The sequence below is a fragment of the Macaca mulatta genome, chromosome 2 (assembly GCF_049350105.2).
Source record: "Macaca mulatta isolate MMU2019108-1 chromosome 2, T2T-MMU8v2.0, whole genome shotgun sequence".
Taxonomy (NCBI): domain Eukaryota; kingdom Metazoa; phylum Chordata; class Mammalia; order Primates; family Cercopithecidae; genus Macaca; species Macaca mulatta.
In genome coordinates, this window is record NC_133407.1 from 53,803,021 (window position 1) to 53,818,916 (window position 15,896).

Genomic DNA, 15,896 nt, shown 5'->3' on the forward strand with positions numbered 1-15,896 from the left:
CTCTATATGATGAATACTACTTTTATCTCCATTTTACAGTTGAAGAAACCGAGACATAGGTTACTTTGCTCAAGATCACATAGCTGAGAATGTGGGAACATGCTCGGAGCCCTTCTTCTTAACTACTAGTCTGTATGCCTCTAAATTATGCCTGACTCCTACTTATAGTCTGGTTAAAGAGTTAAGATTAGCACACTCAACAGAGTCAGAAGACAGTTGTTCAGCCTATAATAAAGCACTGAATTTTGTGGGCAAACTTTACATAAACTCTTTCCTTAGCTGGTCTAGAGAGAAAAATTAAATCATATTCTATTTATTTCATTTTCACCTTTTTATGACACAAAACATAAGTGATGACACAAAAATCACCTACAGTTTTACTGTTATTGGAGAAAATGTAATATTTTTCATTCTTAGTTTAAAATCAAAGCATTTGGAATTTATTACTGGAATGCATTTTCTTTCCTTCCACTTCCAGCCTCTTGGTGTGATGATCCCCATTCCCATGGCTTCTTACTAGCTCTCATTAGGAGACTGGAGTCCTCACGCTTGCCCGGTTGACATGAGCTTTAAGTATTCCAGCTAGATAGGACCTGGTCATTCAGAAAGCAATTTGGTTTGGGAGGTGTTGAAACAAAGAACAGGAAAAGCAATTCTCTGCAGAGAGAATTTGGTTTATTTTTCTAAAAATACAACGAACCTATCCACTCTTACCCTGGCAGATGCCTCCCCTAGTATAGAGAAATTTCTTCTTTTCTTCCTTCTTCACATCATTGCACACCTGATTAAGTCAACCAGGGTAATTAAAAAACAAAACTGAAACCAAAAACTCTGGGCAGTTGCTGAAGGTAGGCAGGGGGAGAGTGGATAGGTCTGCTATGTGAGCCACATAAGTGACCAGGCTGGTCTTCCCAGTCGCCTTTCTTCTTCCTCCTTTCTTGGCGACTTTTGAAACAAAGAAAGGTGACCTTTGCACAGCAGGCACTGTGAGCTAGAGCCTCCTCTTCCAGAGGGCAGTGAGCTCAGAGGTCGCGTTTAGCGTGTACTCAAAATGTATGCTGAATTGAGTTGTTGCGAGGTTTATTTACCCTTGGGAGCGTCGCTGCTGCTTCTGGGCCTGTTTAGTGAGTGACTTTGTGGTCTGGGGGAGCAGGGTCCAGCCTTTTGTTATCTCCTGATTAATGACTCATTTACCACATCTGCTGTATGAGAGGTTGGCCTCATTCGCCCACCTACTGAGTCCCAGATTGCATATGTCAAGCAGGACACCTCTCCTTAACCCATCTGCTCTGTGCTAAGCTTGAAAGACCGGGGGTGTACTGAGTAGCCTTTTCTTTCCTTAAAATAGCAGGGTGAGTCTTAAAAAAAAACACCTCACAGGTGAGTTCCTAATCTCACTAAACTGCTGAGCTCAATGAGAAGTGCTCCAGCTAGGCAGACAAGCTCTTGCCCTTTTTTCTGTAACTTACAAATTGTGTGGTTTTGCAAATCAGGCAACTTCTGCCATCAGGCAAATGGTGTGCATTTACAGAGCAAATTGTGGTTGGCTTTTTGGAGATGACTCAGGTATGCATTGGAGCCTGCTGCATGGAAATTCCTCATCAGGGGAGGCTTATGGGGAATCTGTAGGTGATGTAAGGCCCCCGGGTAATTAAAGTAGGAACTTTCAACTTCATCTGTTTCTGGGGTAATTGCCAAATACTCAAACTTCTTTTGAATAATTGTAGATCTCTTAATTCAAGTCTTTTTTTTTTTTTTTTTTTTTTGAGACAGAGTCTCACTCTGTCGTCTAGGCTTAATGCAGTGGCTGGATCATGGCTGACTGCAGCCTCGACCTCCCAGGCTCAAGGGATCCTCCTGAGTAGCTGGGACAACAGGCACGTGCCATCATGCCCTGCTAGTTTTTTAATTTTTGTAGAGAAGGGGTCTCGCTATGTTGCCAAGGCTGGCCTCAAACTCCTATACTCAAGTACTCCTAATTCAAGCATTTTTTGAACAACCATCATGGACTTAGTACTGTGTACTAACAGTAGTTCTATGTATTCGCATTATTTTTGTATCCACACTTAGCTAATTAGTGCTTACCCTGTTCTAGGGAGTGTTCTAAGTACTTTACATATTTTAATTCTTTTAATTCTCACAATGTCTTTTATAGGGTAGATCTTTATAGATGACACAACTGAGGTACAGAGAGGCCAAGAGAGTTGTAGGAAGTCGTCATTAAGAAGGCTCCCAGGATCCCTCCTCCTGGTGTTGCCCGATATGTAACACCTTTCCTGTGAATGAGGGCTGATCCTGCTTTAAGTGAACAGAATATGGTCAAAGTGATAGAATGTCACTTCCGAGATTAGGTTAAAAAAGACTATGAATTCTGTCTTACTGAACCTGCGTTCCTTTCGCTCGCTGTCTTAACTTGAGCTATTATAATAAAATATCATAAACTAGGTGGCTTAAATAACAAACATTTATTTCTCACAGTGGTGGAGGATGGGGAGACCAAGGTCAAGGTGCCACAGGTGTCTAGCGATGGCTTGCTTCCTAGTTCACAGACGGCAGCCTTCTCACTGTGTCCTCACATAGCAGAGATAGGAAGGAAGCTCCCTCAGGATTCTTCTAAGGATACCAATCCTCTTCATGCGGGCTCCACCCTTAGAACCTGCTCTAATCCTGATTACCTCCCAAAGACCCTGCCTGCTAATACCATCACATTAGGGATTACAGTTTCAATATGTGAATTTTGAGGGGACACAAGTATTCAGTCTATAACATTCTCTGAGCCCTCTCTATGGATGAAGCCAGCACCATGTTGGGAGTAGCTCTGCAAAAAGGTCCACATGGCAAGGAACTGATGTCTGTGGCCAACAGCCAGTGAGAACCCCGGGCTTGCCAACAGTGAGTGAGTTTGGAAGTGGATTCTCTCAGCCAAGCCTTGTGATGATTGCAACCCTGGCTCATAAGTGATTGTGCCTGTCACACCTTGAACTAGAGGACTCAGCTGAACTGACACACAGAAACTGTGAGATAATGAATATGTACTGTTTTTATTTTTATCTTTATTTTTAGAGACAGGGTCTGGCTATGTTGCCCAGGCTGGAGTGCAGTGGCCATTCTCAGACACAATCATAGTGCATCACAGCCTGGAACTCCCAGGCTGAAGCAATTCTCCTGCCTCAGCCTCCCAGGTTGCTGGGACTACAGGTGTGAGCCACTGAACCTGGCTTCAGTGTTTGTTGTTTAAAGCCATGAAGTTTTGGGATCATTCGTTACTCAGCAATATATAACTAATACACCTGTCCCAGGTCACAAGGCTTATATGTAAAGTGATTTTTAATTATAATGCTATTTAAATATATGGAAACAAATATAGGAATATTATTTTTATTATCTACAGCTATAGAAACAAAAAAATTGAACACCAACAAAACCAGAATTGATGTTCTTACTTCTTATTTTTATGTAAATCCGTATTTTTCAGATGATAATTTGATGTGATAGAAGGTATGCTAAAATGAAATCATCATTTAGTTTGGAAACAACCTCAGTGTCCATCATTAAGAAGAAGAACTATTGAAAGCCATCCTATAAAACCCTCTGCAATTTAGAAAAGGTCTTCAAGACAAATTGTTACATGAAAAAAGCACACTGTGGCCAGGCATGGTGGCTCATGCCTGAAATCCCAGCACTTCAGAAGGCCAAAGTGGGCAGATCACTTGAGGTCAGGAGTTTGAGACCAACCTGGTCAACATGGTGAAACCCTGTCTCTACTAAAAATACAAAAATTAGCTGGGCCTGGTTGTGGGCATCTGTAGTCCCAGTTACTGGGGAGGCTGAGGCAAGGAGAATCGCTTGAAGCCAGGATGCAGAAGTTGCAGTGAGCCTAGATTGTGCCACAGCACTCCAGCCTGGATGACAGAGCGAAATTCCATCTCAAAACAAAAACAAAAACAAAACAAAAAACAATGAAGCCAAAAAACCCAGAATGATTCCATTTCTATAAAAAATACCGTGCAAGGCAAAATATGCTTACAAGGGCATAGAAAGGTCTGGAAGAAGACAGTGAACTGACGGCAGCAGCTGCCTCCAAGGAGGGGAATGTGAATGGGTATGGAGTATGGAAAGCATACATACTTCCTATATTTCTGGAGTTTATATTTTTTTTCTTCTCTTGTTCTTTTTTGTTTGTACAATGAGAATTTATTCATGTGTTTCTTGTGTTATTTTTTTTAAAAGTATGTTGTCCTTGACTTTCTGGGGCTTATTTTAGTGAAGGATTTATTTAGCTGCAGGGTTGGTGCCAAAATGGGTGATAAAGACTAGCCAGCCAGAAAAGGTGGGCATTGTACTGCTGGGAAAGGAACTAGGAGCTTCAGTCAGGTCTTTGGGTCTGAGAGATGACTTGCTAAAATTAATGTTTTAAGAAGAGTAACCCAAAGGCAGCGTGCGAATATAACTTGGAGACTCCAGAAAGAAGGAAATAGGTTGGAGGATCTAGTGCTCCAAGGGGGTTCCTGGGTCAAGTAGAGATGAAGGCTATAAGCCAGGTTGTGGCCACTGGTCAGCTGGCTAAGTGCAAAGATTTATTCATTTGGAGGCCATGGATAATATGAAGCCCAGGCTTGACTTTTTGGAGAGATAGTAGCCCAGTAGGGGAATAACATTAATTATAAAACCCTTACACAGTGCTCACTGGATATCAGACACTCTTTTTTTTTTTTTTTTTTTTTTAGATGGAGTTTCACTCTTGTTGCCCAGGCTGGAGTGCAATGGCGTGATCTCGGCTCACCACAACCTCCACCTCTTGAGTTCAAGCAATTCTCCTGCCTCAGCCTCCTGAGTAGCTGGGATTACAGGCGTGCGCCACCATGCCCAGCTAATTTTTTATCTTTAGTAGAGACGGGATTTCTCCATGTTGATCAGGCTGGTCTCGAACTCCTAACCTCAGGTGATCCGCCCGTCTCAGCCTCCCAAACTGCTGGGATTACAGGCGTAAGCCACCGTGCCCGGCCCCCAGACATTCTTTTAAGCATGTTGCATTTAATCCTTATTAGAACCCTCTAAGGCATATAGTCTATTAATCCACTTTTATAGATGAACGAACCTTCAAGAGGAGGTTTCATCCCTTGTCCTAGGTCATATGCTGGTGAGTGACAGAACCATGATTTGGATCTAGGCTGTTTTAACTCCAGTGACTGTGCTCACCATTTGACTGTCCTGCCAGACATCATTTGGAAAATCTAATACAGTGTGATACATGCCACAATAGAGATGGGAAAGGAGAGGAGGGCGAAGTTTAGCACTTCCTGGGCAAGTGTGAGGCAGACATTAAGAAAAAGCAAGAGTAGGAATGTGACAACCAAAGAAGAGGGTAAAGACTGCAGTCCAGAGAGAGGGGAGCGTATACCCGAAGGTACACAGCTCCTGAAACTTCCCTACCTTGGGGAGTCTTCTGTCCTCTTTCCTCTAGGAACCATCCTTGGATCCCTGCTAGCCTCCTTTCTGAACCCGCTGTTGAGGCAGAGTTCCATATACAGCATTTCTCCCAGGACTGTTTGCTCTTAGATCTCTGTCCATTAGTGAGAAGTGAAGAAAGGCAGAGGGGAGAGAGTCTGGAATAATCTCCTTATTCGCCATCCCCACTTCCCTAAGTCTGATTTGAAATTCCCCCAAAGAGCCTCAACCATGCCAGCCTAACCCAACACAGAGTGTGGATCACTGAGAACCAGCAAAATTGACATAACCTTGAGGCCTCAAATAATACATTCCTTTCCTTTGACATCAATTTTGTCAGATTAAAAATCCAATAGCAGGCTGTCATTGAATCCAAGAAAAGAGATGGTAATAAAAGGGAGAATCTGACTCCATAATGGAAAGCAGGTGATTTTTAAAATTGGTTCCTCCAGCTGTCTGTGCTACAGAAATTCCAAGAAAAAGTAGAAAAACTGCTCCTTCCCCTTCCGTCTTCTCCGACTTGGTGAGTGGCCCCGTTACTGCCCCATTTGTCTGGTTTCAACTCCAGGAGGTGTCCTTATGTCTCCCTCCCTCCAGCTCAGCCAAATTCTGCACGTCCTGCACACCTGGCCCACCACGCCATCTCTGCTGCCCCTGCGTTCACCAAGGGCCTACACAAGTCACCTAGGGACTCTGCCTTCCACCACCTCGTCAGCCTCTCTCTCCTCCAGTTCCTGTTTCACTGCCTCCACAGCACAAACATAAATAATTCTGGCAAATGAATAGCTGATCTACCGTGTAATGAATGCTATAGCATTGAGTAATAAGATGCAAACCATTTACCTTATTGGTGCATTCATCAAGTGTGAAAATATTTACTGTATGCCCAGTCTTGGGCTAGGTCCATTGTAAATTCCTTCGAATAAGTTGAAACTTATTTCAGACCACTTCAGGGGGTCTCATGGAAAACAAAGGTGGGCAGTGTCCACAGGCCTGAGACCCCTAGAATCAGGAGCTGCAAACCTCCAGTAAACAGGCAACTTGTGCTCTCCAATTATTTCTCATAGAGTCTATTTAACCCTTCCCCTTTCTGTAAACTGGCTGTTACTGCTTTCCAGAGCACAAGGTCAAAGGTAGCCAGCCTGCAGATTTTGAATTTATCATCCTGTGTTCCAGCTGCCTCTCCTGAGGGATGAGGCACTGTGAGATCTCAGATTTAAGTCAAATTTCAGGAGAGAGAATCTGATTGGACAGCTTAGGTCATGTGACCATTCCCAGTCCGTTAAACTAAGTCCACACAGACAGGCTCACTGGGTGGAAACATGGCTGCTGCTCACCTACCCCTGTGGGTGGGTGGCAGGAATTCCGACAAGAGCAGTTTAGGGCTGGCTAGATACTCCAAAAGTTGTCTATTATGTGTGGTTGGTTTGTGTTTTGAGACCGGGTTCACTCAGTTGCCCAGGCTAGAGTGCAGTGGCATGATACATAGCTCACTGTAACTCGAACTCCTGGACTTAAGTGATTCTCCAGCCTCTGTCTCTTGAGTAGCTGGTACCATAGGCACCCGCCACTATACTAGAATTTTTTATTTTTTGTAGAGACAAGGTCTGGCTATGTTGCCCACATTAGTGTTGAACTCCTGGGCTCAAGTGATCATCCTGCTTCAGCCTCCCAAAATGCTGGGATTACAGGCATGAGCCATGGCACCCAGCCTATTAAGACATGACGTCTGGCTTCTCAGCACTTAAGCCCCATTGGGGAAATTAAATGGTAAGTTGAGGTTTCAAACGAATGCAAAATCTTTAATTTTGTGGAAAGAATTTGGAGTTTATGATGGACGTATTGATCTTGACTTTAAGGGATCATACGACTTTGAGTTTTAGAAAGAATGCTTATTTCAAATAAAAATAGAAGGATCATAGGTTCCTAAAAGGAATGCGTGAGGGCAGCAGACAGTCCTCAAGGTGGCTTCCATTTTGAGTGCTGAGAGATGAGATTAGGTGGAAAAGTGGGAACATTCATCAAAAGGATTTGAACAACAAAGACATAAGTTTAGAGTTGGCCCATTAATAACAGGGAATTCGGATGGCTAAAATGGAAAATGGGTGTGTTCAGGAGTCACCCAGACTTGGTAATTATTATTTTTGAGACAGGATCTTGTTCTGTTTTTCAGGCTGGAGTGCAGTGGCCCAATCAGGGCTCACTGTTGCATTGATATCCTGAGCTCAAGCGATCCTCCTGCTTCAGCCTCCCAAGTAGCTGGGACTATAGCCACGCACCTTCCCACCTGGCTAATTTACAGACTTGGGTTTGAGTCTGCCCCTTCCTGTAGTTTATGGGACTGGGCAATTTTTTAACTGCAGAATCTCAGTATCTTCATCTGGAAAATGGCAATAATCATACTAGTGGGTAATGGGCATCTGTGGTTTTGTCTGTCCAGCATCCACATCCATTCCCACTCTTTTTTTTTTTGAAAACAGAGTCTTGCTCTTTCACCCAGGCTGGAGTGCCGTGGCATGATCTTGGCTCGCTGTAAACTCTGCCTTCCAGGTTCAAGTGATTCTTGTGCCTCAGCCACCCAAGTAGCTGGGACTACAGGTGCGTGCCACCACACCCGGCTAATTTTTGTATTTTTGGTAGAGATGGGGCTTCACCGTGTTGGCCAGGCTGGTCTTTACTCCTGGCCTCAAGTGATCCACCCACCTTGGCCTCCTAAAGTGCTGGGATTACAGGTGTGAGCCACTGTGCCTGACCCATTCCCACCCTTGATAAACATTCCTTGGTGTTACTTTGGAGAATTACATTGTGTGGTTTGGGTAGGATTGACTTCACCTCACAGCCAGAAAATAGACACATGACACTGGCCAGGGCCTCCCATGCAACACCTTCCTCAGGACCCTTTACCTTCATCTGTTGGAAATTGTTTTATTTCATATACAGATCTATGACATATGTGGTGTGAATGGTGCCTCTTTGCATGTGGTGCTGTGCATATTACACGACCTGTCCAACTGTACAAAGCTGCTCTGACCCCGGCTAACTAGAGCAGTCTACCCTTGGCCACAGATCAGGGAAAGGGAAATGACCCAGGCCAATAGGAGATAATTGCTTGCTAGAAAAGTGATGGATTTCCTAAATTCAGTGTGCTTTGTTTGCAATATAAATGTAACCGTGTGCAAAGCATCCATCTGAGTCATACTATGTCACCCTGGAAGGACACGGTATCTCGGGATCCTTGGGCTGTCACTTTGCCAGCTGGAAACTGTGCGCGGCAGTGCCTTCTGCCTGAGTATTGCTCACGCCCTCTGGGCTCATTCTGCCCACTCGGCCTGGCAGGCTGTGCTCAGCTTGTGCTACCAGCCCAGATCCCGTACCTGCCAAGGGCAAGCCAGACATGGAGAAGTGAGGGGTGTGTGGGTGAGTGAGTGTGGGTTCAGGCCACTACACACAGCTAGGCATGCCGGCTACTGTGGTGGAGCGGGCACTTCCAGGCACCAGCACAGGTGCCAGCTCCGTGCGAGGCTGCCGCTGGACCAGATGTACCTGTGGGCACCTGTGTCTGGTTGAGGGGAACTTGGTGGTGCCCAGTAGCTTGGAGATGCCAGGAACCACAGAGTCCCCAAAGAAGGTGTCAAAGGCCTGGCTCAGGGACGCCCTAAATCTGGATTCCCCGAAGGGCTACTGCTCTTTTCTCCTTCTAATCGCCCACAGTGTGGCGAGCAGGGAGTCGTGTTTCAGCCCTGTTTGTGTTGTGACACTTTCAGTCCTGCCATTTGGCAGGTCCTGAATTCTTGTGCCATGTCCAGCGAGAATGAGGTACCAGATGACTGGAGGGTGAGCAAGGTGGAGAGGACCTTCACTGAGCAACAGAACAGCTCTCAGGAGACCCGCAGTGGGTAGCTCCTTTCCGCAGCTGGTAGTCCTGATGTCTGTGTGAGTCTGGCTTTTTATGGGCTCAAACGGGAGGAAGTGCAGGCTGATTGGTCCGTGGGCTGCCATGGGCAGCCCGGAAAAAGCACAAGTTCTCACTCTGTGCCTCGGACTCCACGTGGAAGTGGCAGCCCAGCCCCCAAGCTTCAGGCTGTCCCTGGCTTGAAGATGGGGTTTCACCACGAATCTGTCCCTTTCCTGCCAAGGAAACTTTCTGCCTCCCGCCATCAACATGCCATCCGTGGCGCCCAGGATGTTTGTGCCAAGGAGCATCTGCAGGCCCACGCGGAACCGCCCTCAGCACCCCCCAGCCTCCCTCCCTGAGCTTGTGGGTGTCCAAAGTTTCACAGGGGGCCAAGGTGATGGGAGGGGGAGGGGGATGCTGTCATGTCAGCCCTGCTTCCAGCGCATGCACACCCAGGTGGGTCACAACAGCGCCTGGGCTCAGCTTCAACTTTGCTCCACAATTGGAGCAGGGACCAGGAGTGGGGAGAGGCCAGGGAGAAGAAGCAGGCCCTTCCAAGCCAGCAGGGGCAGGGGGGCTTCCTGGGCCCCTGAGAGCACAGGGATGCATGGGTCCACAGCTGTGGCTTGGCGGCGGCAGCTGTGCACAGGAATGTTGGGCTCCTGTCCTGCCAACCCAGTAGGGGATGAGGCTCCCACCTGTTCCCAGCTCCTGCTGGCCCCACAGAGCACACAACCTCGGCTGTGCCTCCCCTGCCACAGGAGGTGTCTTCCCAGGGGCCACTCTGGACAGTCCAATGCTGCCATCAGTGGGTTCAAGGGAATCAATGTAAATATGTTAATGCTCCTCATGTTACACCATCATTGTTGTACCATGAGTAACACAGTTCTTTGTATCTGATTCAGAAGTTTTGTGTCCTCTGGCAGCATCTATGAAATAGTTACAGGCTAACATATTAGCTCATAATACCAGACCTGATAATAATCCTCCATTTTGCTTTCTCAGGCCGGAAAGAATTAGGGTCTGTCACTTACATAAGTTGTAGCAAATTATCTTCCTCATTAATTGAAATAATACATGTGAAAACTTCTTATCCATACTGGCTTCCCAAGTATGTGTGGTCCTATAATAGATTGTTTTATTAAACAGCTTTATTCAGGTTCAATTGACATACAACAAGCCACACATAAAGTATACAGTTTGATAGATTTTGAGATATGTATACACCAGTGAAACTTTACCACAATTAAGAGAATAAACATAAAGATGGATTGTTTTTCCTCTTATTGTGCTTATTTTAAAGCTTTTTATTATGGAAATATTCAAACACACACAATAGTAAGGAAAATAGTATCATATACTCCCAGGTACCCATCACCTATCAATTATCAACATTCTCACATTTTTGTTTTACCTTCCTCCTTCCTACTTTTTTTTTGCTGAAATATTTTAAAGCAAATTTCAGATACAATTTTTTTACATATAAATATTTCAGCATATATCTTTAACAGACAAGGACTTTTTGCTTTAATATAACTACAACAACATTATCACATCCAACAATACAACAATAACTTTTTTAAATCATCGAAAAGACAGTCTCTGGTGTTCAGTTTCTCCAACTGACTATAAAAATACCTTTTTGCAGTTTGTGTTTTCAAATCAAGATTGAAACAGGGTCCACAGATTGCGTTTGGTTAATATGATCCTTAAGAATCTTTTAATCTATAAAAGTTTCTTCTTCCTTTTATTCTCCCTTATTTATTTGTTGAAGAAACTAAGTCCTTCATGTAGAACTTCACAAATTTTAGATTAAGCTAATTGTATCCTTTGATGGACATAGGCGTTCCTCTATCTCTCATATTTTCACTAAACTGGCAGTTAGGCATAGATCTATACTGTTTATGTGGTAGCCACTAGTCACATGTGGCTACTGAACATTTTAAATGTATAAATTGAAACGTGCTGTAAGTATAAAATGCACAACCAGAGTTCAGACTTATTATGAGAAGAATAGAATGTTGTAATAATATTTTTATATTGATTATATATTAGAATATTTTGGATGTATTACCTAAAATATATTTAAAAATTAATTTCACCTCTTGGTTTTTACTTTTTTTTTTTTTTTTTTTTGAGACAGAGTCTCGCCCTGTTACCTAGGCTAGAGTGCAATGTCGCGATCTCAGCTCACTGCAACCTCTGCCTCCCGGGTTCAAGTGATTCTCCTGCCTCGGCCTCCTGAGTAGCTGAGATTACAGGTGCGTGCCACCACGCCTGGCTAATTTTTTGTATCTTTAGTAGAGATGGGATTTCACCATGTTGGCCAGGCTGGTCTTGAACTCCTGACCTCGTGATCCTCCCGCCTCGGCCTCCCAAAGTGCTGGGATTACAGGCATGAGCCACCACACCCGGCCCTTTTTATTTTTTAAATGTGCTTACTGGAAAATTTTAAATAACATATGTAGCTTATATTTCTGTTGGACAGTGCTGAAGGTTTTGTTAGATTCAGATTCAATTTTTTTCTTTTTTTAACAAGGGTACTTCCATGGTGATGTGGCATACTTCTGCTTGCAACCCATCTGGGGGTGCGTAATATGCAGTTGCCTTACTGGTAGGGATGTTAATATTGCTCTGTGGCGAGAAAGAGAAAAGCTGGCCTGGAACTCACAGCTAAAACCTTGGTGTTCTCCTGTTGAACATCACCAACTTCACAGAATACCAGCATAATGCAGGACCAATCTGTGACTCTAATGGAGCAAGATAAAACAAGACAATACCATAATCATATCTGAGCGCATATAAAAAGAAGTACCTTGTCCGAACCACAAAACACTTCTCTTTCTTGGCTGTTGCTTCTTTACCATTTACAGCTTTAGCTTTACTTTGTTCCTTTTGACTTTTAGATGAGAATTACTGAAATATCCAATAATAGACTCACCCCTGCTTCCTGGCAGCATCCAATTAAGAGCAAAGCTTATTTCCCCCAAATCATCTCCACAAGCCCAGACCTTATAAATCCTTTCTAACACCCTGTTGAGACCACATGGCTCCCTTTGGCATACATTTCCTCTTGTTGCAGTGAGGCAATTAACACAAAATTTGACTGAAGATGTGTTTGGGGCATTGACAGTGGGGTCAGGTAGTGTTGGCCTCATCCTTCCATTCTAAAGTATGTTGGATAGATTTTTAAGCACAGGTACAACTTAGTGCAATTAAATGTTTTGGGAATTACACAGTTAGTACCTATTTGTGACTGTTGTGATACTGGATATATCAGTTCAAACAATTATTGAAGCTATTTTATAAACAGACCCCAGCTCATTTGGTTATTATATTAGTTTGCCAGGATACTGTAAAAAAGTACCACAAAGTGGGTGACTTAAAACAGCAGTGCCAGGCCGGGTGCGGTGGCTCACGCCTGTAATCCCAGCACTTCGGAAGGCTGAGGTGGGCGGATCACAAGGTCAGGAGTTCAAGACCAGCTTGGCCAACATGGTGAAACCCCATCTCTACTAAAAAATACAAAAATTAACTCAGCATGGTGGCGTGTGTCTGTAATCCCAGCTACTCAGGAGGCTGAGGCAGGAGAATTGCTTAAACAGGGACCCGGGAGGCGGAGGTTGCAGTGAGCCGAGATTGCGCCACTGCACTCCAGCCTGGGCTACAGAGCGAGACTCCGTCTCAAAGAAAAACAAAAACAAAAATGAAAAACAGCAGTGCCACAGTTGTCTCACAGTTCCGGATGCTGGAAGTCCAGGTCATGTATTGGCAAGGGCTGGTTCCTTCTGAGGGCTGTGAGAGAGAATCTGTTCCCTGCCTCTCCTCTTGCTCCTGATGGGTTGCCGGCAATCTTTGTGTTCCCTGGCTTGTAAACACATCACCCTGCTTCTGCCTTCATGTTCACGTGGTGTTCTTCCTGTGTCACTGTCTCTAAAAACAACCTCATTTTAACTTTATTATCTCTGCAAAGATTCTGTTTCCAAATAAGATCACATTCTGAGGTGCTGGGAGTTATGACCTCAGCATGCAAATTTTTCAGGGACAAAGTTAAACTCACACTAGTAATTCACAATTATTAGAATCTTTCTGGTAGATGTCAGTAGCCACCGATCTTAGAGGTAAGTGACAGTGAACACTTCTGGACAATCTCACCATAAGTAGTTTATATTAAAAGTGAATTGTCAACCAAATTCTACACACATATAGACATTTATTAAATAAGCATGTATTCATAAGCAGGCTCAGAAACAGTTCATAAAACCTGTTCTATAATCTTGGGAAGTCCCAGACCTCTTTTCTTTAGGGGCTCTAACTATACCACATACAAGGGATTCATCTGAAACAGATACCCCAACTAGAGGCAAGATTCCACTAACCCTATAGTTGTACTGGCCAACCAAAATCCTCTGAAATAGGGATGTGGAATCACTTGTTATTCTAGCCATGGGTGCCATCCTTACAGGCAAAGGTGAAGGACTCATCTTTGTTGTGATAAGATGGGGAGTAACTCTAAAAGCATTTTACCTTGAACTGTACCAGTTTCACCAATGGCAATCCATTTGTAGTATCCATTATGCTGATTAATAAATCACTAGTTTCACCAATAAAAGTCTATTAATAGCATTTATTATAATAAGCAGAGCCTCTGGTGTTGATTGAAGGTAGCTGAGCCTTGTGATAGTCCTCTCTGGTGTGTGGCATTTTGATTAAATGCTAGCAATAAATTCTTGATTAAGGCAACCAACTGTCCCTAGAGTATAGATTAAGACTAACAAACACACATATTTATGTCACACTGTCTGAGCTAAAGTATTTAAAAGTAAATTACAGACATCATAACCAGGCCACTCCATTTTCAGAGTGTATTTGGGAGGATGCATAATAAACAGATGCACGTTGGAGTGTAAAGACCATGGAATAGGGTCAAGTGTGCCCTTTCTCAGCTGTCTTTGTGACCTTGGGCAATCACTTAAGTTTTCTGGGTTTCAGTTTCTTCATCCATAAAATGAAAGGCCTGGATTAAATGATTCTTTAAGTTCCCTTTAGCACTATGTTCCACAATTCAATTCCAAGAGCTAATACATCCACATGTATAAAATAACACAATGCAGACTGAATACATGACTGCTGAGAAGAAGTGGCATAAGGGTGAGATTGGATTAGTCAAGAAAGACTTTGGAAAATGAGGAAAAACCAGTCATCAGTGAATTATTTCATTTGACAACATTTGTATGTGTGTGTATATATATGTGTGTCTCTGTGTGTGTGTGCGTGTATATATATATATTTTTTTTCTCTTACTTTTTTGCTTATAAGCCAAAAACACACATTTTGTGTAGGTCAAAATAATACTTGGCACTTTAAGACTCAACCTTGGGATATTATACATTATTTGAAGTGACTTTGTTAGCTTTTAAAATCTGTGATTGGTGAAGGGACAGGATATTGGTTTTGCTGGCTCAAGGTCGACAAATGCTACCATAGCAGATTTCTGACTTGGCTTCAAGTTCAGAAAAGTAATGTGTACTACCAGTTTAGTTCTGTGCCTCCTTCAGTCAGGCTTGTAGTAAAATGGCTATTTGTAAGACTAAAGCCTGAATAAAGACGCACATTCCTTTATGTTCAGAAAGCAAAGGGAAAAACATACTGATTTCAAATACCTTGATTAATGTGGCATTCAAATCCTAAACATTGCTGCAGGCACACAATTCAAACGAACCCCATCGGCAAATTTTCTGTACTTCGTTTGACAGTATATGCTTCATAGCAGTTCCCAGACATTCTGCCCAGGGATGCTAGAAGATAATGCAATAGCTTCCCCTTGTCTAGGATGAAAACACATGCTGGACAGAGGCAGGGATGGGACAAACTGAAATGTCCACAAAGACTGAGGAAGTAAAGTCAGGAATGAAGCCGGCTGATGTGTCAGTAGGATGTGATAGGGCAAGCCTGGCCCCATTGAAGGGGAAAAGCCACCACTCAGCTTCTGTGGATTTGCCAATGGGAACTGCACATCCAAGACTGCCAGATATTCTAGCATTTACAGAGTTGCCAGAGAACTCAATATTTTATTTTCCCCCAAAGCTGAAAATCCAGATTTTTTATGTGACAATTCTTGACAATTGAACATTTGTAATGAATTTAAACTTTTTAAACAGTTTTCTAGGGTGAAAAAATCAACTTGTACAATGTAGACATTTAGGTCATTGGTTTATGATGGAAAAAACAAGGGCTTTAGACACCTGGGAATAAAGTCCTGTAAAATCACTTGTTGGCTGTGTAATGTGGGGTAGTATATTAGTGTGTTCTCACACTGCTAATAAAGACATATTTGAGACTGGGAAATTTATAAAGAAAAGAGGTTTAGTTGACTTACAGTTCCACAGGGTTGGGGGGACCTCAGAAAACTTACAATCATGGCGGAAGGGGAAGCAAACACATCCTTCTTCACATGGCAGCAGCAAGGAGAAGTGCAGAGTGAAGCGGGGGAAAGACCCTTATAAAACCATCAGATCTCATGAGAACTCACTCATTGTCATGAGAACTCACT